Genomic DNA, 17032 nt, shown 5'->3' on the forward strand with positions numbered 1-17032 from the left:
TGAGGTGTGCTGGTGGGGAAAGAAGACAGTCCTTTTCCTCCTACATTCTTTGCCTTACTCCAGAGAGCTTCCCAGCTGCAACACTCTGGAGGATAAAAGAGAGAGGTATTGTTTTTCTTCCTAACCCCCTCCCCATGAGTTGCATCTTTGACAAAGGGACTTTAAAAATCAAATGGGGCAAATGGGAGAGTTCTGGCCCTCCTTTCTCCAGTGCTGCAGAGCAACCCTATTGAGGACAATCTAGCCCCATCGAGGTTGGGGCAACATGGCTTTCTAGGATTGCCTTGAGGTGTGCTGGTGGGGAAAGAAGACAGTCCTTTTCCTCCTACATTCTTTGCCTTACTCCAGAGAGCTTCCCAGCTGCAACACTCTGGAGGATAAAAGAGAGAGGTATTGTTTTTCTTCCTAACCCCCTCCCCATGAGTTGCATCTTTGACAAAGGGACTTTAAAAATCAAATGGGGCAAATGGGAGAGTTCTGGCCCTCCTTTCTCCAGTGCTGCAGAGCAACCCTATTGAGGACAATCTAGCCCCATCGAGGTTGGGGCAACATGGCTTTCTAGGATTGCCTTGAGGTGTGCTGGTGGGGAAAGAAGACAGTCCTTTTCCTCCTACATTCTTTGCCTTACTCCAGAGAGCTTCCCAGCTGCAACACTCTGGAGGATAAAAGAGAGAGGTATTGTTTTTCTTCCTAACCCCCTCCCCATGAGTTGCATCTTTGACAAAGGGACTTTAAAAATCAAATGGGGCAAATGGGAGAGTTCTGGCCCTCCTTTCTCCAGTGCTGCAGTCACATTCCCAATTTCCTGTTCCTGCAGCTGCTTTTGAACAAAGAAAAAGATACTCAGAGCTCTGGTCATAGTTCTCTTCTATCATTTATTTTTTTAGCCCTCACTTTCTTAGCTACAGTACTACCACCAGTTTCAGTAGTGAATCTGTTATTTTAGCTCACTTATTTCTTTGCCCTTTTTTGTTTTTTGTTTCTCAGCATTGCATCTATCTGCAAATGTGCTGCTGCTGCTCTTTGATAACACGACTGGGTCAAAGTAGCCCTTGGACTGTTCAGGAAGACATAGCATTGTTCATAATCTCCACCAAGGGCACTCATATACAAGTTCTTTTGGGGAATTTTAAACTATCAGAAGTAAACATATGAAGAGGCAAGAGTGCTGTAGCCCTACAGTAGAGTAGACCTTTGGTCTAGATGCGTGGGATAGAAATCCAATAAATAAATAAATACTCTCTCTGCTGTTGGTCTCCTCAGGTACTCCTCACAGTCATTCTGAAAGTGGAGAGTCCCCTGTCTGTGTTGCTCTCTATGTAGTTCTAAATGTTGGAAATACTAAGCTACAGAATTGGGTGGAGAGTCTCCACAAGTACAGAAGAGACTTACTTCACATTCGGAGAGCAATGATAACAGATGTGAGGCTAGAGTATTCCCCCCTCCTTGTGTACTTGCTTGTAATAAAGAAATGTGTTTTTGTCTTCTGACAATTATGATTTGTTTTATTTTACATTTGTTTCACTATGAATATACGTACAGTAAATCGCTCAGAGTAGTGTTTCTCAGGAATTGGTGCAGTAAATAAATAAATACTTAGAATATTTGAATAGGGTTATGACATCCGGTAGGTTGCGATACCCAGTTTGGTATGGACTAAGACTCAGGAGATCTGGATTTTGTGTGTGGGTACTGAGAAAGACATGGGACGTGGTGGCGCTGTGGGCTAAACCGCAGAAGCCTGTGCTGCAGGGTCAGAAGACCAAGCAGTCGTAAGATCGAATCCACGCGACGGAGTGAGCTCCCGTCGCTTGTCCCAGCTCCCGCCAACCTAGCGGTTCGAAAGCATGTAAATGCGAGTAGATAAATAGGGACCACCTCGGTGGGAAGGTAACAGCGTTCCGTGTCTAAGTCGCACTGGCCATGTGACCACGGAAGATTGTCTTCGGACAAAACGCTGGCTCTATGGCTTGGAAACGGGGATGAGCACCGCCCCCTAGAGTCGAACTCGACTAGAAAAAAATTGTCAAGGGGAACCTTTACCTTTACTTACTGAGAAAGACTGGGGTGCAGAGAGCTAAGTAGCACCTAAGCCATTCTAAGCAGGTGAGCAGGCAAAGAGGAAACAGATGAGAGGATGAGCCAGCTCCCTCTGTCTTGGACGAAGCGTGAGAGGGGATGAGATTCTTTCCCCCCATCCCAAGGGGAGAGCAATCTCAAGTGAGGGACAAAATATATACAGTATCCCTGTGAGGCATGATTCTGACTTGGCGGGACATAGTGGAGCAACATAATAGTCAAATGAATATGAAAATCTGCATGTTGATCCGGTTTTATTGTGTAATTTTATGGTAGAATGTTTGAATGGATGAAAGACCAAGAAAGAAAGAGACAGAGAGAGAGAGAGAAAGCCCTGGGAGAGGACCAGGAAGTTGTGCAGAGATCAGGTTTGTGTTTTAGTGCACATATATCTGCCCAGCAGTTACTGATAGCGTGTTTGTGTGTCTCACACACATGCACACTGCAGTGCACAAGGAAGAGCAACCTATTAAGCCAGGCATGGCCATGGTTGTGCACTGAAAGGGAAGTTGTTTCCTTACTGGTGGTGGTACTTCCTGCTATGTATTTTAACATCTCTACTCATGTCCTTTGTGCTGGCGATGTGGAGAGAGCAATCAGGCTAGTTAGGATTAGGATACAGTAATCTGAATGAGTGTTGGCTGAATAGAACTTCCCCTAGTTCAGTAGCCATGCCTTTGGCTTTTGGTGGTGGTGGAGCATTCTTGTGATGTCTAATTAAGCTTTTCAGAATGTATGGAGCCCCCAGTACATTCTACTTGTTTTTGGCAAGCTCTAAAGGGCAAGGAGTTCTGAGGGTTCTGTGAGTCCTTCACTCCTCTGTTGTCCTTTCTTTATCAGAAGAAGGAAGTGTGTAACAGTGTGCAGAAGGAGGAAAGCTCACAACTGACAAACATTATCATTTAACTAGAAAAACACTGCTGAAGTCCTAGTTGAATTAAAATGATTCGATAGTGAGTTGTGAAGGGAAGGAAGCTCCATGGTATGGCAAGTCTTGTGTTATATACCATTAAGTTGGAACTGACTTATAGCAACCCCAATACAGTGGTGCCTCGACTCTCAGAACCATTTTGAGTTAAGACCAGCTCCGGCTGCAAAATTTTTGCTTCTACTTGCAACCAGAGCTTCCACTTACAAACAGAAAAAGGCAGGGGAAAAAGGTGGGAAATTCAAATTTCTAACTGTAGGTGGCGACGAGATTGTTTCTTTGTAGCTCTTTCGCCCCAGCAGTTAGAGAGTGTGCGTCAGAGGAGGCTTGGCTGGCGGGTAAACAAAATGGCTCCCCGTTGTTTTCTGGGACGGATTCCTCACAAGACAGGCAGCGAAAATGGCTGCCCTATGGAGGATCTTCGCTGGATGGTGAGTTTAGATCCCATTGGAACGCATTGAAGGGGTTTCAATGCGTTTCAATGGTGGTTTTTTTTTTGCATTATGATGTTTTCGCTTAACGGCGATTTTCATGGAACAGATTATCGCCGTTAAGCGAGGCACCACTGTAATTGCATTTCAATGCATTCCTATAGGAAATGGTGCTTCGACTTAAGACCATTTCGAGTTACGTCCATCTTATGGAACGGATTATGGTCGTAAGTTAAGGCACCACTGTAGGGCTTTCAAAGTGAAGTGAAATACTCAATGTGATAGTTTTACCAATTCCATGAGTTTCCATGGCCAAATTGGGTCCTAAGACCAAGCAGTCGTAAGATCGAATTCACGCGACGGAGTGAGCGCCCGTCACTTGTCCCAGCTCCCACCAACCTAGCGGTTCGAAAGCATGCAAATGCGAGTAGATAAATAGGGACCACCTTGGTGGGAAGGTAACAGCGTTCCGTGTCTAAGTCGCACTGGCCATGTGACCACGGAAGATTGTCTCCGGATAAACGCTGGCTCTATGGCTTGGAAACGGGGATGAGCACCGCCCCCCTAGAGTCGAACACGACTGGACAAAAAATTGTCAAGGGGAACCTTTACCCATTGCTCTATCCCCTACACCACCCTGCTATGTCTTATTTGCCTTTATAATGTGAACATGAAAAATTGTTCCCATGAAATATATGGGAAGCATGCCTTGGACATACCCAGCGTGGAGTAGTGTATAGAATGACAGATTAGGAATCTGGAGACCAAGATTCTAATGCTTACTTGATCATGGATATTCACTGGAGGACATGGTAAAACCACACCTTAAATATTTCACTTACGTTGAAAGCCCTGTTAGGGTCACTATAAATTCAGACCTGGCAACATATAGCTAATTGTATCTCAGACTGGTGAAGGAAGGTTCTAATGCAATGCACGAAATAAGGAAATTAGCTATCATGAAATCTGTTCATGGCTGTTAAAGTTTAGAGAGCTATTGAAATGTATTAGTGATTTATGGAGAAGGGGGTTTCCTGGCTGCCATGATGAAAAGTTAAAATGAAAAGATAAAAGTTAAATGGAATCTCCCAATACAGGCACATTTGCTACACAAGATACAGTGGTGCCTCGCATAGTGACGATCGGTGCAGCAAAAATTGCTGCAAAGCGATTTCGTCGCTATGCGAAAATCCTCCATACGGTGGCCATTTTCACTGCCCAGTAAGTGAGGAATCCATCCCAGAAAACAGCGGGCAGCCATTTTGGAGCCGCCGATCAGCTGTTAAAAATCATTGCTTTGCGATGATTGGTAAGTGAAACAGGGTACCGATCATCGCAAAGCGATTTTCCCTATTTAAAACATCGCAATGTGATCGCAAAAGCGATCGCAAAATCTTTGTCGCTATGTGATTTCATCGTTAAACGGGGCGCCCGTTAAGCAAGGCACCACTGTACAAACATTGGCTGCTGTTTGTAGTATCAAGGAAACTTGCTATGCAGGGCTTTGGAGTCTCATGTACTTGCATTTGGAAATGCTCATTGAAGAGTGGAGTGGAAGAAGAGGAAGAGGTATGGGGTGCTTGTAGTTTGAGTTGTGGGCAATGTATGTGAATGCAATTTTCAATAGATCTGCATTATTTCATAGAAAGAAACGATGAACTGGCTTTCCATCTACAAAGATAATGTTGACACTCTGATTTATTGTATAAAAGCAAGAAGAAAAAGCTAAATTGTAATGCCAACAGAGCAGCTATATTGAAATAAGCTTTTTAGAGTGTGAATGTTCTTGTTTTTATTGGCTGATACTAAACTTCCAGAATGTGCACAAGTATAACTAAACCTTTTAGAATTATTATTACTTTTTAAGCTTCTTAAATTACTACTGCAGCTTCCAACCAAAACTCTTGAAGCATCCTTAAGGTTCAGACAGTAAAAGATAGGGGGGCACAAAAGGATCTTCAGGAGGTTTCCTAGTTAAGTTCTGTCCTTGTCCTCGAATTAATTTCAATCATTTAGCTTTCATTAATCTGATTAACATATAATCATGGTCTATTTCCCTCTGCTGTACTTTTTGTTCTCCAGCTTCTGGCTGAAAAAAGGAAACTCGACAATTGGAGAGCTCTGAGAATGGGACAGGAAAAGTACTTAGATTTATGTTTTAAAAGGCATAAAACAAGCTGCTGTGAAACAGCCTACTGACAAACCTTTGTGATATAAAGCAGCCAACAGTAGGCATCAGCTTCAGACTGATAAGAAAAAAATGATTCATCATCCTTGGGAGAATAAATGTGTAGTTCAGAAAGATGCTGCATGCAACTGCTGAAAAGTGAAATCAATTGGGGAAAAATCATTTCTCTTGATATTTTATATAACAGGACCCCACATGATTGCAAGCTCTGGGATATCACCCCAACAGTTGTTTTTGTTGACTGTTACCTGCTGTGTTTTAAGTATGGCATACTTTGTATAGAAGCTTCTTGTTGATCTTTTCCTGCACAAGACGATCCCTTAAACGCACAGCCTTTGTTGTGAAGGGCAATTTGAATGTACTGCTGGTGCTATACATTTGCATCCTGAGTACCATAATGTTTCTTTTGATGCCTGGTTGCATGTTAAATAATTGACAGTCATTAATATTCAGACTGGTAAAACCAGGGGTTCCTTAGGGACGGGTCCTCAATGTTATGAAAGTGTTGAATTTTAGATACAGTAGTTGGGATAAACCATCAACCTTCAACTCTGCTTGCCTGAGCTCTGCACATGTGCAGATATGCCTGCATACACAAACACATATACATCTCTGCTTTTACAAACCAAAGGAAGGAAATGAAGTTTCGACAGTCAGTGGTAATTAGTGCTGCTCTATGTGTGTTTGTACCAGAACTGTGGAAATTATTTTGTTAGACTACAACTCGCAGAATCCTCCAGAAGTGACTAATGACATTAGTCACACTGGCTGGAGGATTGTGGGAATTGTAATCCAACAAAGCAACTTCTCTAAAGTCTGTTTTTCATTGCTTCTGTCTGACCTCCCAGTGCATGCTGGACTGAGAGGCCTGGAGAGGGTGCAGAAGAGAGCTTGGTTTTCCAGCAGCAGTGGGAAGATGGGCCTTGGAGTAGATTTGGTCCCCTGTGTTAGTTAGGGAACCTGTTCAAGAAGCACCTTGGGTTTCAGAGGCTAAAGGAAAGCTGTGGCAGTGGTCTCTCTGTCTCTTTCTCTGCATTCATGCATGATTCCAGGTAAAGCCATGAAGAGTTCTCCGACTGCATTCTGCTTCAAAGGGCTGCTGCTGGTGAAGGTGAAGAAAGTGTAGCCCGACAGGGATAGGAGGATGCAGTGCTGCCTCTCTCTTGAGCTGTGTGTGTGACCAGTTGGGGCTTGGGTTTTGTCTGGAGAGAGTCAGTAATGTTTTAATTTGATGTCTTCGATTAATTTGTAAGCCATCTTGGCTATCATCAGGCAGAAGATGAGATACCATGAATATAGTGGTATAAAATGAACCTTAAAAATCTAGCTTGGCTTTTTGCAGGACTTTTACTTTCTAGACTTGAAAAATGCTGCTGCCAATACTGCTGCTCTTATTCCTCCTTGTTGGTATGTTTATTCCCAGCTGTGTGCCAGTTAATGAAAGGAAAGAAGGAAGGAAGGAAGGAAGGAAGGAAGGAAGGAAGGAAGGAAGGAAGGAAGGAAGGAAGGAAGGAAGGAAGGAAGGAAGGAAGGAAGGAAGGAAGGAAGGAAGGAAGGAAAGAAAGAAAGAAAGAAAGAAAGAAAGAAAGACAGACAGACAGACAGACAGACAGACAGACAGACAGACAGACAGACAGACAGACAGACAGACAGACAGACAGACAGACAGACAGACAGACAGACAGTGTGATCACTAGGTTGAAGTCCCTTGTGGGAATAAGAACAAGCTTCACAAATGGGGGAAAGGCTGCCTGCAATAAACTGTATTCCCATCCTAGAAATTCTAGTATGAGACTCTAGAGGGAGTCACTTAGATTCCCTTCTGTTCCTTCCTTCTGAACAAAGTCAGTATTTTCCTTCCTTCCTTCTTTCCTATTTCCTATGTGACTATAGTATAATGTTGTGAAATCTGAGTGCTTAACTGCATATGACAATCTTAGAGTATTATTTGTGCACTCTTGTTATGCAATATGTTCTTAAAACAGTCAAGAACATGAATAATTCATAACACTGCATTTCAAGCATTTTTGCCTAGTTTCATAAAATGTACAATAAAAGCAAACAGTAAACATTTTGGGGCAGGGACTGAATACTGTAGTTTTATTCAGCTGTCCTGACGTTAGGACCACTTAATAAGTGGTTCATCTACCCAAGGAGGTCACAGGCAACCAGTTCTTGATGGGGTGTCTATCTTGCAAATTGATAGGTTCACAATTTGTGTATAGATTGGAGGCACAGGTGCAACTGTGGCATACCAGTTTAGGGTTCCCATACCAGCTATGGCCATTTCAGGTCAGAGCCCACACCCTAACACCATCAATGGTAGGTCACTGTAGTATTTTGAGCAAAGGGCTGGCTTTTGAAAACTGCTTCAGAACCGCTGTTAGTCCAAAATGCTGCCGCCACATTAATCATAGGGGCCAGCTAGTGGGAACATCTACTCTTCTCAAATTGCTGTGTTAGTCAGTGGTCTGTTTAAAAGGACATTTCAACCTGTTTGTGCTCACTTCTAAATCCTGATACAGTCTGAGACCCAGGTACCTAAAGGACCTGCTTTTGCCACAAAAACATGCCTGTATGCTGTCAGGCTCCTTAGACTTCTCTGTGTGCCCCTCCCTTCACACACGTCAGGATAACAACTAAGGAAACTACATTTTTTGTGGAGAAGCCCAACTTTGCAAATGCCTTCCTCATCAAGATAAACCAGTGGGTGCATGGGTCCTTGCCCCCTCCCCACCCTGCACAGGCAGAGGCAATTTTATTTTTCTGGACTTCTCAAATTTCTGGTTTATCTTATTTGGCAGCTTTATTCCTTCCATCTCATGGTTTTTTGTTCTATCTATGCTATAAATGGTTTTAAAGGGTTCATTTTCTATTTATGTACCTTTGTGTCTCTTTTGTTTGAAAATGCTTCCTGTGTGGAGCAGGGTTAAAGCACCTGTGGTGAGTGTATTAGTAAGCAAATGCTGAAATGCTCTCTCACAAAAGCGGGGTGTGCTTTCTGTCTCTGTTCCCCCTTGCTTCATTCTTGCTTTTTGTTATAATATTAGCAGAGAAAGGAAGATAGTTTAATATCACATGGTTTCGTATATTTTGCTACATTGCTGCTATCACTTGGAATTAGAAAAGATGGGAAATTAGTCAGGCTGTGTTACTATTGTTTTAACAAGTCTTAAGATGGCATTAGCTGGCTACGTAGCTCAGTACCTTAGCTAGAAGTTTGGATTCCCAAATGTGCCTAGCAGCAGAAGAGCCAGGCTGTGTAGCTTTGGGCAAGCTGCGCAGTCCCAGGATGCCTCCAGAAGAAGGAACAGTAAACCTCCTTGGAATATTTTCTACCTAGGAAACCCTGGAAAGAGTCACCATTAAGTTGGAATTGGCTTGACAGCATGCCGTTATTAATTATTACGGTGTTATTCCCTATATTTTGATGGGCAGAGAAATAAAAACATCTCTGTGTTGTACTGAAAGGAGAATCCTGCCTGTAATCAGAGTATCAGCCTTTAATAAAGCTGTACCACTCACCTCAACCAGTTCCCTAAAGGATTATTTTATGATAATTTGCTTTGTATGCCAGCATTTGGTATGCAGTCTATGATCTTGATGCATTGATCTGCAGGCAGTGCTATTTAGATGATATTACTCCACAGCAGCGGTCCCCAACCTTTTTGGAACCATGGACTGGTTGCGGAGGTGAGCTCCTTGGGCGGGGGCACCCCCACACTTGTGGGGGGTGTTGTGCTTGCCGGAGGCGTGGCATGCTTCCAGGAGGTGTGGCATGCTCATGCACATGTGCACAAGTGCAACACCCCCCTGCGAGTGTGCCCCCTGTGAGCACGACACGCCCACCATGCATGCGAGGGGGGGAGCAGAGATCCGTCTCTGTGGCCCAGTCCTGGAAAGCCCACAGACCAGCACTGCTCTACATTACATGAGAAGACAAACTTTGAACAGATTACCTTTTAAGAAGTTTCGGGTGTGAATGTTGTCGAGTTTCCTCTCATTTATAGCATTTATTTTGTCAATTTCATGTGGTCACTGAACGTGGCCAATGCACTGCCACTTGTGCCTAGCTCTGGGTTGCATTGCTGCAGACGTGGATTATAGAACAATATTGAATCTTGTTCCTTACTTGATTGTGTGTAAAGCACAGGTATGGCTGTTACGTGAAAGGCAAACTGGCCTTGAAGCACAGGATTCCCATATTTTTCATAAATTCACATACTGCTTTAAGTTGCTATATGTTATACTCTGTATTCAGGAATAGGCAAGTACTGTACCACCTGGGCAACAGCCCTTTCAAATGTGGTGATTCCAACAAGATTGTGTCAAGGCAAGACCTACTCATTATTCATTTGCAAAGAAATATGGGATGGTATTGGAAAGGGAGAAGAGCATGTATTTACTGCCATGTCTGTAGCATTTACTGAAGCCATCATGGATGAATTTCGACTGGGAATGATTCTCTACTAGCAGAGCTGGTTCTTCTCAGCAAATCCCTTGCCTTTTTTTCTTCTTTATTTTCTTTTGCTATCACTGATTGGGGGGGTACCTGTAGGCTTCTGCGACATATTAGCAATTCCCAGTCCACAGTCTGCTTACCGGTAATGGATCTCTGAATTCTCAGTAATGGCCTTTTTGCAGCCCCTTGATTTGAAACAAGCCACACTGAATGTATACCCAGTAAGCATATTTTCTCTGTTTCATGCATATACAGTGGGGTCTTGACTTGAGAACTTAATCTGTATTGGAAGGCGGTTCTCAAGTCAAAAAGTCTGTAAGTCAAGTCTCCATTGACCTACAGTGCATTGAAAACCGATTAATCCCATAACAGGCTGTTTTTGTTCTATTTTGTTTTTTTTCTGATCTGTAAGTCAAATCTCAGTCTGCAAGTCAAACCTAAATTTTGCGGCCAGAGAAGTCTGTAACTCAAAAAGTCTGTAAGTCAAGCCGTCTGTAAGTCAAGGGTCCACTGTAGCCAAATTGTGCCAGAAATAGGTGAGAGGTTTCATCATGTACCGAGTTAAGAATCTATTCAGTTGAATCCAGTGGCATATGCTGAACACTAGACAAATACAGGATTGCACTGTAAGCCGTGTTCATCAGCATTGTAACAAAAATCTGGCATGCTAATGATTATCACCTTGCCTTGTAAATATTGTATTGGCCTCTTTGTTCACTGTTCAGGAAATCTGGGCATATACTGGATAAGCAAATGTAGTCAGTAAATAAAAATAATATTCTTTCTACAACAGGAAGTTGTTCCAAGTTATAGCTTTATAATATTTTTTTGGAAAATTTGTTTTTTAAATCAGATATTTTCAGAATGCTTGATTCTATCAGATGCAAAGATTTGAAAAGTCTGGCAGCAGTTTAATATAAAAAGTCTGCATTCTGTTAAACATGCTATCTAAATGGTGAACATTTGTTGATCTATTTGTTTTTCCGAGGTGAATGAGAAAAATGGCTTTGAATGTGTGTGTCCTGTGACCGTATCTAGGCAGACGGAAGCTCTGTTTGAATTTTCTTTGTGTCATTTTCACTATGGGGCAGTTTGTTTCAGCTAACACATTTCTGGGTGGCAGTACAGACCACAGCAACTAAAGAACAAAGAAGCTAGAAGCTGAAAAGGTGACATTTCACTGGTTTCTTCTTGTTATTTATCTCCTACTGGAGGAGGCCAAGCATCATCATATTCCGACTTTAGTTTTATATTTTTGGTACATAACACATTGCCCCTTCTAAGGAAGATGCTCTGTATCATCTTTATTCTAAGTTCAGTGCTTCTGATCCCACTGTTCATTCAACCAGATTACAGGGTACTTACATTTAGTTCACATTTTCATTTTGGATCTTTAACTGCATTTTTGCATGTTTTTCACTAATTACCATAAACTTGGTTTTCTTAACATTCATTCACTTTATTGAGTAATGTTTTCAAATGGCAATTGTCGGCTAGTAATACAATATTGTCTGCATTTTGAATGTTGATCATTTTCTACTGCAGTCATATTGAAAAGCAGTGTGAGTCCATGTCCTTGTCATACTTCTCTTCATATCTTTATGTCCTCTGTCATCTGATTATCAACTGTCATCACAACTTTTTGTTGTCAATTATACATGTGTCACTTGAATCAAGGTTTTTGTTTACCAACATCTCCATCAGCTTTTCAGTAATATCTCCATCAGTTCCTCAAAGGTCTTCTTGTAATCAATAAAACAAGGATGAACATCCATGTTCATGTCACAGCATCAACACACACCCCTTGCATATAGGCTGAACAGGGCTTCTGTGGTTCCTGAATCCAAACTCTATCCATCTTTCCCCATCTTCATACTTCTCCTAAATTCTGCTGTATACTTAAGAAAACCTTAAGCAAAGGGCTCACTGAGCTTATTGTTTGATGGTCACCACATGCTTTGATATTTTTCTTTTTGGGTATGTAGTAAAGTTCAGTGTCAGCCAAAGTTCAGGAATGATTCCTCTGCTGTAGGTCAGTTTGAAAGATAAACACCAACATGTAATTTGTCATCAGTCATCATCAACATTAGGTTTTGTACCTTAGCTTGCAAACAGTGAAGCTAAAAACATTCTTCACTTTCTCCTTAGCTCACTCTGAGTCTTCTGTGGTTCTGCAATATAATCTCCTAAAGCCCTCACACCACAGAGATAGAATAAGTTTGTCTTTCCCTTGCAAATTTTATTAAAATGGGTTGTATAATATACACAAAACATCTCAGGAAGGCTTTAGCAAGGAGGAGCATTTACAGATTTGGCTATTCAGGCCACAGAAAGTCTTCTTTGAATTTTTACATTTGAGAAGATATTTCAAACCAGGGATGGATAGCATATGGGCTACAGACTACATATGCCCCACAGAACTTCCAAAGACAGCAGAAATTTTTAAATAATGGGGTGTTGGGCCTAAAAGAATATTTTTGGCCCTCATCTTATAATATCAGAATAGTACAGAAAAAAATTTTTTTTTGTTAAAGGGGTTGAACACGAGGTTGAAATAATTACTGTGGTGAATCATAGAAGAAAAGAGTTGAAAGAGGTCTATAAGGCCATTGAATCCAACCTCCTGCTCAAGGCAGGAATCTAAATCAAAGTATATCTGACAGATGGTTGTCCAATTTTCTCTTAAATGCTTCCAGTGTTGGAGCGCTCACCACTTCCTAAAGCAATTACAGTGGTGCCTCGCACAACGAGTGCACCGTAGAGTGATGAATTTGCTCTACGAGGCCGGTTTTGCGATCGCAAATGCAATCGCATACCGATGCCTCAATAGAGAAAAAATCGCAGAGCGAAGGTCTGTAAGCGGTTCGCTTACCGACCTTCGCTTTGCGACCCGCCGATCAGTTGTTCGGCGGCTACAAAATGGCCGCCAGAAGCTGCAAAATGGCTGCACGCAGCGTTTTCGTGCCCTCGTTAAGCGAGGGGAGGGCGCAAAAATGGCTGCCGGCCATCGGAGAAACATCGCTGAACGCACTGTTTAATGCGTTCCAATGGGCTTTTCTGCCCTGCTCAGCGATGTTTTCACACAGCGAGGGTTAATCCGGAACGGATTAATCCGGAACGGATTAACCTCGCTGTGCGAGGCACCACTGTAGTTCCATCACTGTACTGCTTTAACAGTTGGGGAGTCCCCCCCCCCCCGATATTCAGGCAAAATCTGCCTTCCTGTAACTTGTGCCCATTATTACATTTCCTGAACTCTGGAGTGATTGGGAACACATCCTGCACACACGCCCTTTGTGTAACAACCTTTGAAGAGTGTTATATCTGCCCTCACTCTTGGTCATAGTTGTGTTTTTTAAAATTGTGGCATATTTGGTTTACTCATTATTTCTTCTTTTAAGTGCATTTTAGTTGATATGTTATAAGAATTCATAAACTGTCAGATAAATAGTTTCCTCAGTCAATGTATGGGAAAGTGTCTATGCAGAAAATAATGGTTGTGTGATCCTGTGCAATTACAGTGCTGAATATGGATACAATAAAACCTACTGAGAGAGACTGTGGAAACTAAATGAATCTTAAATATATGTGATGTAGCAGTGGTGTCAGCTGTGTAGTAAAGGGAGATAACTTAGTGGAGGAGGAAAGGACATGGAACCTCTGAACAACGATTTACTGCTACATAAAAGGGGATTCTCGTCTTTCCTTATTCACTGCAGTGAAAGCTTTTACCTCCTTCTAGCCTCTTCTTCAATTTCAGCTAAGCAAAAGATAGCCCAAAGTATGCAAATAAAAGTTTGGGCAAGACATTACGGCTCACTAGAGGTTCTTTTCATTCCAACACATCTGGAGAGGGCCTGACGGAGGAAAACTGATCTTGGGCTTTGTGGTCCACAGATATGGAGTGTGTCAGCAAAACTGCATGTTATATATTTTGAAAGCCCCAGTGACAGTGGTAACCTAGTAAGAACCATGAGCACACCATGTTTAGCAAGACTATGCCTTGTTGGGATTATGAATGTGTATAAAGATACGTTGAGGGAAATACTTGCCAACTAAGGACCTGACTAAGGTTGGCAGGTGATAGTGAGAATGGCTCCTCAGTGTTGTCCCCATCCTAACAAATTACAGTGGTGCCTCGCTTAGCGATGTTAATCTGTGCAGCAAAAATCGCTGCTAAGCGATAACATCGCTAAGCAATTTGTAAAAGCCCATAGAAACGCATTAATACGCGTTTAATGTGTTCCTATGGGCTTAAAAACTAACCTTATGCGAAAATCCTCCATTGTGGCGGCCATTTTCGGTGCCTCCAAAGCAAGGCAAAACAGTGGGCGGCCATTTTTTTCCCGGCAGCCATTTTGGAACCACCGATCAGCTGGCCAAAGATGGGGGCTTTGCGATGATCGCTTCCCCGCGATCATCGCAAAGCGAATTTTCCCCATAGGAAACATCGCAAAGCGATCGCTTTTACGATCGCAAAAACAGCGTCGCTAAGCGATTTTGCCATAAAATGGAGCGATCGCTAAGCGAGGCACCACTGTACTTCATGGGAGAGACATGCCTATACAACATCTCTGAGAGAAATTCTGTTTTCGGCTACTTTGAAGACGGTTTTTAAAGCATACCTGTTCTCTTTGGTGACTAAGTAAAAATCTTTTATGTCATTTGCTGCTATTATATATTTGGAATAATATGTTATTTTAACTCACTTTTTAAAAGCCTTACATTCAAGGTGTATTTATAATCTGATACTGTATTTATACTGTAAGCCACATTAGGAAGAACACAGTCTTGAAAAATAACTGAGAAATACGTTTTAAATCACCACACATCTATTTGGGAGGAAAGGTACATAATAGAACAACATGAGCATGTATCCAACTGTGTGATAGGAAGCAATTACAGTGGGTAAAATCTAGTAGTAAATCATAACAGTAGTGAATCAGTGGGGATTTGGTTAGTCAACTCCTTCTGAAGTTCCATTGATTCAGTGAGCCTACTCTAGTTGTGATTTATCCAGTCCAATCCAATCTTATCTCCCTTCTGTGCCCAGCCCAACCCCACCGCCCTTCTGCAGAGGATTAAAAGATCCTCTTTTCAGGAAGCTTCCTCCCCCACAGTGCATCTGTCTCTGAGCTGTGCCACTTCAAGGGCAGGGTAGAAAACCAGGCAAATAAGAGAAACCTGTGAGTTCTCCTGCCCCCTCACTCTTCCTTGATCTCTCTGGGCACTCAAATAGAGACAGTTGCACACACAGCGCTTTGAGGGGGATTCAGGAGGGGCAGATTGATTTCATTAGAGAAAATCCCCATGACTGCACTTTCAAGCGGTCAGGCAGGCAACAGGCTAAGGTAGTTTCTTCGTCAGTTGTGATGGCTGCTGCTTTCAGAGGAACTGGACTCAGTGCCAGGGCAGCTGCTCCTTGGAGAAGCCGCCAGTGCCACCTTTGCATGTGGACTTGTCTTCTCTCACTGGGTGGAGTAGAGACTTGGCCTTATTGGACCCCATTCTCCCACCACCACCAAGTGAGGCTGCGAGTGAGAGGATATGGCAATTCTTCTAGTGGCTACCTCTCTGTAGTGCACCACATACATGCAGGGAGGGGGGATAAGCAAAATGGGTGAAGGTGGCATTGCCCCTCAGCAGTACTGTGGGCCCAGTCCATCTTCCTGTGCTGACCAGAAATGGGTAGTTAATACTAGAAAGAGGGAAAGCAGGAGCAGGTACGTTGTATCTTCCATTTTCCTCAAAGCAACAGAGATGGTGGCAAGATATGTATGTGGTTCTAGGGATGACTGCTGAGCGCCTTGCTTCTGCAGAGCAAGAGAAATTAGTCTTTACTCCCCTCCCGTCACCAGTTGCCTACATTTCCTCCAGAAGAAAAGTGGCAATCAGTGTTAGGTACTCTTTTTTCAAATGCACTTTGAATGCCATGTGTTGTGGCTGCCTCTCTTCTAGTCTGGCTATTTGATTTCTTTCTGCCTGAGCGGCTTCTTGTTTTCTGCCCAGTGAAAGTCCATGTGGGTCTGCCAAGTGCCATGCCTATTTGTAATAGTGCTGTGCAGTACTGCTATACTGTAAAAACTGTCACCCCAGCTTGGCAAAGAATATCGGTGCAGTGTGTATGCTGTTCCTAATATTGCCATTCTTTGTGGCCTCTGTGAATGCACACAAATGGGTTGTTCTGCACCTGCACAAGACGTCTTGGAAGTTTCTAGAGCTTCAGGACATGTGATTAGTAGGATGTTCCCCCGTGGAGCACATGCTCCGCCCTCCAAAGGCCCCTCAGTTCCTTTTTGCTGCTGCTTTGGTTGGACTTCTTTTGGAATGTTAGAGTGACTACTGAGATCAATCCTTTAAACCAATTTGGCTATTTTCAATTATACCATATTTTCAATCATCTCTTTTTTTGAACGATCCCCTGTAAGTTATCCGCTTCTTTTTTCTTTTATCTACTCCATTCATTCTCTCTTCTTCCTGTGGTTTTTTTTTCTCTCCCCCGCCACCTTTCCCTTCCCTTTCCCCCTACCTTTTATGGGGCCCCCAGGGCCCTTCAAGCGTTGTGTGCTTTGCACAAATAAGATCTTAATCAAGATAAAACACCACCCTTAGTTTGAGTTTCATTCTGGCCATGCTTGATTTAGTAAAGGAATCATGGGACAAACCCCCCTCATCACTTCAGATTTCACAACTAGTAGAAAATCATTATAAAACCCACTGCTCCAACACAGCTTTCCTTTCCAAACATCCCACACGAAATTCAATTATTGTAGAATCCAATCAATCAAGGGCACGTAACAACACATCTATGGCTCCCACCAACTGAGAAGGAAGGAGACTTGACATTCTGGGAAGACGACTATATTCCCTTACATCATTTATCATGAGGGTCACAAACTACCAAGCTGCTATGGGCGCATACCACAGCCAGCTATGGAATAGGA

General features: G+C 42.7%; 1 protein-coding gene and 1 long non-coding RNA gene across 5 annotated transcripts in view; one reads left to right on the forward strand and one right to left on the reverse strand.

Annotated features, from left to right (window-relative positions):
* Positions 1–17032, forward strand: part of TSC22D1 (TSC22 domain family member 1) — a 105973-nt gene that overhangs the window by 79597 nt on the left and 9344 nt on the right. The window lies entirely within an intron of this gene.
* The window catches only part of LOC110080828 (uncharacterized), a 37690-nt gene that overhangs the window by 16385 nt on the left and 4273 nt on the right, over positions 1–17032 (reverse strand). The window lies entirely within an intron of this gene.

The sequence above is a fragment of the Pogona vitticeps genome, chromosome 3 (assembly GCF_051106095.1).
Source record: "Pogona vitticeps strain Pit_001003342236 chromosome 3, PviZW2.1, whole genome shotgun sequence".
Taxonomy (NCBI): domain Eukaryota; kingdom Metazoa; phylum Chordata; class Lepidosauria; order Squamata; family Agamidae; genus Pogona; species Pogona vitticeps.